The sequence below is a fragment of the Mastomys coucha genome, chromosome X, assembly GCF_008632895.1.
Source record: "Mastomys coucha isolate ucsf_1 chromosome X, UCSF_Mcou_1, whole genome shotgun sequence".
In the NCBI taxonomy this organism is placed as follows: Eukaryota; Metazoa; Chordata; class Mammalia; order Rodentia; family Muridae; genus Mastomys; species Mastomys coucha.
Window position 1 is genome coordinate 92,777,085 of NC_045030.1, and position 6,505 is coordinate 92,783,589.

General features: G+C 31.5%; 1 long non-coding RNA gene across 1 annotated transcript in view; it reads right to left on the reverse strand.

Moving 5' to 3' along the window:
* LOC116086750 overlaps positions 1 to 6,505 on the reverse strand; it is a 499,581-nt gene that overhangs the window by 33,573 nt on the left and 459,503 nt on the right. The gene's annotated exons all lie outside the window — the stretch shown is intronic.

The window sequence follows — 6,505 nt, forward strand, 5'->3', positions numbered from 1 at the left end:
TAAACAAAGACAAGAACCTGTAAAAAAATATAATAATAATAATAATAATAATAATAATAATAATAATAGTTGTTTTTGTTGTTGTTGTAACTAGCTAGTGTTAAAAAGTTTTCCTTGGTTAAAAAAGTAAAAATTATAGGGATTTAAAGGGAAAAATTATGAATAGCCAAAGAGACAAAGTTAATTGTTTCAAACACTAGTTGGTTTTTTATATTTACCTGTAATGTGTTACTATATAATTCTTAAATTAAGAATAGTGTAAGTGACTCCTACTAAGGAAAGATAAAATTTCATGGGCTAGGGATATAGCATGGAAATACAGTACTTGCCTACCATGTAAGAAGCCCTGGGTTCAATTTCTAATACACAGTAAGAAAAAAAGGCAAAAATAACAAAGATAAATATTTCATATATTTACAAAGTATTGTTTCCATATTATGGTGTTGAAAATATTTTAAATTGGTTCAATTATCTGACCTAATTGAGAGAAGGCATATCTAACCCTAGAGAGACTTGAGGCCCCAGGGAGTGGGAAGGTCTGGTGGGGTAGGGCTAGGGGGTGGTGACATCCGCTTGGAGTCAGAGGAGGAGGAATGGGGTGAAGAACAGTTGGAGGGTGGACCAGGAGGGGGATGCTTACAGGACTAAAAAAGATGAAAGAATAATAAAAATAAACAAATAAATAAAATGTCTGTATTTACTGTTTGTAGTTTCACTTCTAATGGGATGTTAAGATCTTAGCCTTTCAGGATGCACTGGATACTTACAGGGCAAGTAAGTTAGGAATTGCCATAAATTTTGATAACCCCTAAGAAGCAAAATTTTAATCAGACTAATTTCACAGACTGGTTTATAGATATAATATATAATTGGGTTATATAATATGAGTAATAATGACCCCTACTCATTATACTAAAATATCTGCTTATAATTGAACAATAGAGACACTGAAGGGAGGAAGTATAGATATATGAAAGATATTTATAAAATATAATTGAATGGATATAATATATAAGAAAACATTTTTGCATTGTCTTATTTAGTCTATGGTATGAGCTTTAATAGATTAGGAGGCTTTTAAAAATTAACATAATTGATATTTACTGGAACTTTGCCAGTGTTATGAAAGCAGCAAAAAATAAATGAAAAAAGCTAGAGAAGGGGGTTGTGGGGAAAAATTCCTTTATGTATAAGCAACTTTAGTTTCATGTACTGTACTAGGCACTGTTAAATACTTATTGTTGTTATGTATCACTTTAATAATTACATAATTGGTAAATCTTAGTCCCACTTATTAAATTATTATTAAATTCATTAAAAGGAAAGCAAAGAATGTGATTTTAAGATTGTTGTCAATGGTAGAATAGCTTTAAACATAAACTTGAGAAAACTCACAGGAAATATGATCTTAGCTTAATTTCTTAGAAACTCTATGGCTTTGACTTGATGGAAAATTATACTTTGTACTCATATAGGACTATCAAGGTCAGATTTATGCATTTCTAGGATAACAGTATGATCTTAGTCTGTATATTTGGAATAAAAATTTAAAATCATAAAATTTCTTCTCAATTTAATGTTTTCTGTGGTACATAATACATAATGAAAGTTTCAGACTAAAGTTAATGTTTGGCAATGTAATTTGATCATATAAGAGACAAGGGCCTGAATTTAACAGTGTAAGTAAAATATATGTTGTAGAAAACAGAATTTGGATATTGCTACTTTATTTCAGCATGCTGGAATTTGAGACAGAATTATGTGAATAGATTGGAAAGCAGAATGTTGAGAAGCATTTGGAAGAATTATATATTAGATTAAATAGGGGTGCTATATGAGGGGACCATGTCAAAACCATCTATTTTTATATGAAGCACATGAAACTTTACAGTTGAATCACCTAATATAATTGAGAATTCTTTAAGTGTTCAGTTAACACAGATGATAAAAGTGATGAGAGTACATTTAATGTAGAGATATGATTATGAATTCAGTACAAAAAAGTAGTATTAGAAGCACTTTTTATTTTGATAAATATTCAAGCAAAGCTATGAGATAAGCAGAAACACATATCTGAATACTGGAGGAGAAGTCTGAGCTTTAACTACATACCTAAACATATGTGAAATTGGAATAAATAGGTCTGAATGGGCTTGGTAAGGAAGAGTATAGAGGATGAGAAAAGAAATATGAAAATAACCCAATATTTAGAGAGTAAAAACAGAAATGAATTAATAGTAGAAAATGTAAAACACATGCTTTTCTAGAGTATTCAGTTCCCATAGAAAGGTAATAAACATTTCATCCTTAGAAAAGTAGTAAACACTCATTAAGTGTTAACAAAGAAGTTAATTTGTATGAACTATTATAAACTCAGGAGAATTTAGAATCTATAAAAATTTCACATTTTATCATTTAGATTTCTCATGACAGCATCTATTTTGGATAAATAAAAATGGAATTCAGTATTTGTTTTGTATACAAAATTTATTGCAAACTCTGGAAAATATCTACTTTATTGTGTCATTTATTCAGTGGGCTGCTTGATTTTCTGTATTTAGTTTTCTGAGTTCTTTGTATATCCTAGATATTTATCCTATCTCAGATGTATAAATAGCAAATAGCATAAAGCATATATTCTGTTGAAAGAGGCATCATAGTGCTATGTGAAGACAAAATACTGAATGAATGTTCAGATACAAACTGCAAGTTGTAATTGAATCAGCTGAAGAAGCACAAGTCATTATGTCTAGGATTCAGGGGGCAGAGACAGAGAAGTGGTTACAAGTTCAGTAACATTCTAATCTGCATAGTGACTTCCAGGGGAGCTCACCTACATAGTAAGACCCAATTTTTAAAAAAAATTGCATTGTTTGATTTTCCTAGACAAAGTTATTTGTATTTTTTAAGGTGAATATTCACTGATGAGTTCTAATTTGATTTCCATTTATACACCATTTGAAAATGTCAGTGTTTACAATACAATTTTAATGCTCTAAAATTTAAGAGAAAAGAAAATGCTTCTTTTTAGTATATAAATATAATGTTGATGACACTTCTAATTTTATTAATATAAAGTTACTGTTATTAATGTATATAGTTTGGCATTTAAATTAAAGATTCCCTTTGTACTTTTGAGGGTATGTGCTTATAATTTCCATTGCAATCATATTAAATACGGTGTAAAAACCCACTGAGCCTTATGATACATAGAGTATTAAAATTTTATTTTCTTAGAATAAGTAATCTTTCTGAATTAACTTCTTCATTGTTTACAAGCATTCATTTTTTTTCAGAACTTAAGAAACTCTCACCAGAGTTACTGTTTCTGATCTTTTTATTTATTATTGTTATTGTTATTATTATTATTTAATCTTTTTGTACAGTCCAGTTTTTATCCCCCTCCCAGTAGGCCTTCTGACTGTTCCTCATCCCATTACTCTTTCTCCCCATCTCCAAGAGGATGTCCCCACACTACAACTGTACCTCACCAGGCCTCCCCACTCCCTGGGGTCTCAAGTTTCTGGAGGGTTAAGTGCATCTTCTCTCCCTGAGGCCAGGCCTGACAGTCCTCTGCTGTATATGTATGTGTCAAGGGCCTCAGATCGACTCATGTATTATGCCTGGTTGGTGGCTCAGTGTCTGAGAGATCTTAGGGGTACAGGTTAGTTGAGACTGCTGGTCCTCCTACAGGGTTGCCCTCCTCCTCAGCTTCTTTCAGCCTTTCCCTAATTCAACCACAAGGATCTCCAGCTTCTGTCCATTGGTTGGGTGTAAATATCTGCATCTGACTCTTTCAGCTATTTTTTATTAAATTTAAATTCTTTTGCATCTCTGTTTAATGTCAGTTAAAATAACTGATGAGGCATGGGTAATATTGTTTTCATTTTGATTTGTTATTCATAAGAAATGTTGGATTTTTAAATGAACATTGACTTTTAAGCTTTATATATAATCTTAAGGTTTGTCTTAGGGTTTGACTGCTGTGAGCAGAAACCTCTTGTAAGGACAGCATTTAATTGGGGCTGGCTTACAGATTTAGAGGTTCAGTCCATTATCATCAAGGTGGAAACATGGCAGCATCCAGAAAGGCATGGTGCAGGAGGAATTGAGAGTTTTACATCTTCATCTGAAGGTTGCTAGCAGAATCCTGATTTCCAGCCCACACTTACAGTGACACACCTACTCCAACAGGGCCACACCTTCTAATAGTGCCACTCCCTCGAGGAGCATACAAAAACCATCATAAGGTTCAAGTGTAACTTTTAGATTAGTTGTTAGGTAAATATTAAACTGAATTTTTATTTGATGCTTTTGCATGAATGCAACTATAAAATAAATCTTTGAGAAACTAATGGCAATGAAGTAAAATATAAATGGAGAAGAACTGCATAGAAATATTTATACAAATTTCTATATAATACTTCAAAACTATAAAACTAGCTGTATCTTATCATTTTAAAGCTTCTATATCAAAATATTAGAAAGTTTTCACCAACAATATCCAGTTGTTGTGAACAAAGGTATGCTTATCTTTATTTGAATACTATACAATATCTACACATAACAAAATAGCATTATCCAATTAATAATGCACAATTTTTATGTGTCAGTTGCAAATATCATGGTGTGGTGGTGCATGACTGTAAAAAAGGAGGATAGGAGTGCAAGTCCTGCATGGACCATATAACAAGATACTGCCTCAAACACAAAACAACAATGAAGTTAAGAAATTAAAACATATTTGAAAGAAATTACTTTTGTTTTCTCTCCATGGCTCTTAGAATGGTAAGTTAAACAACCAAAAGACAATCATCAAAATAAAAGTTGACCATGTAATAATAACCAAGCTATAGCTAAGTCAGATATATTTACTTCAATGTTATTATAAAGAAGATTCCTTTCATGTATTTTACTACTGTGGTGTAATAAACTAGCAACCTCAAGAAGAGATGCCATCTGCCTGAATGTTCATATACCAGCAGGCATGTGACCCTTCATTTTCCCTTTCCTCTCCTTTGTATTACAGTGAACACTTAGCATTCTGTTTTTGGTTGATAGTTGATAGTAAACTGACATTACAAAACGTGCCGTAGATACTACAGTACTAAGACAATGATGAATATGTTATTTGCATCTATAACAACTTAATGTATTAAGTTTGGACTGTGCTTCATATCATGTACCTCTCTAGAGAAGTAGTATCAACCAGCATTCAGTGACAGCAAATCAGTGTTAATGACAAGCCCCAAACTGTGGCAATGTGCTTGAAAACACGGACCTTTTGGGTTAAAAGCTTTAACATCTGTGAGGAAGAATTGGTCACATGGGTTTGGAATTTTGATTTCCCCTGTATGAATTGTACTGGCTGTTGACCACCAGACACTTCACTGCAAATATCTTTTCGTGTACTCCTATATTTCTAGACAATGATTTTTGAAAGACAATAAATTATTCATTATAGAAAAAACACTAGCAACCTACTCATTGTTGAGTTTTATTATGAAGCATTTAGCAATTGTTACATTCATTCTAGAGTATTTTTTCAGTATTATTTTAAACTTTACATTAGTTGTTCATAAGTTATGTAAGAACATTTTCATAAAAATATAAAATGTATAAATTAATATTTATCTAATATTAATCCATGGACACATATGTATAATGCATATTTGAGCATAGTCTTCCTCTATCCTTGCCTTTTTATCCAACTCTTTTTCCCATTATCCTTTTTTTCCCCTATGGTGTTCTCCTTATAATTTCATGTTGTACTTGATTTTATATAAAATGTAGGAATCACAAATGAATGAAACTCATGATTATTTGTCTTTTTGAGGCTGATTTAATTCACATGATTATCTCCAGCTGCATCCGTTTTGGTGAAATTGACATAACTTTATATTTACCTTGAGCTGGAAAAATTTCCATTGTGTATATGTATGTTTCACTTTCCTCTTCTTTTGTTGATGGGTAATAAATCAATTTATATGTAATACTGTAATAAACACTTAAGGGCACATATGTCTCTGGTGCATTAACTTGGAATCTTTGGGGTAAATGTTCAGGAGTTGGTATGGCTGTGCCATATGAACTAGTTAACATCCCAAAACATTGTATATGAGGGTTCATTTTGATCTGAATCTTTGACAATTTGCCTTTATTGTTTTCTTAAGGACTACCATTCTTTCTAGTGCAAGATAGAAAAATTAATATAGTTTTAATTTCTCATAGGAGTAGTGAGGATGATAAGGTTTTCATAGATTTATTGATTATTTGTATTTCAGTTATTCTGAGAATTGTTCATTTCTTTAATCCACTTCATGACTGGATTGATTTATTTTGTAAAATTAATTTTTTTAGTTTGATTTTGATATTATTTTGAGGAACCTCCATCCTAATTTCCACAGTGGCTATAAAAATTACATTCCCATCCAGAGTAAGTGTTCCTTACTCTGCATGTCTGCACCAGCATTTGTTGTCATTTGACTTCTTTTTTTTTTTTTTT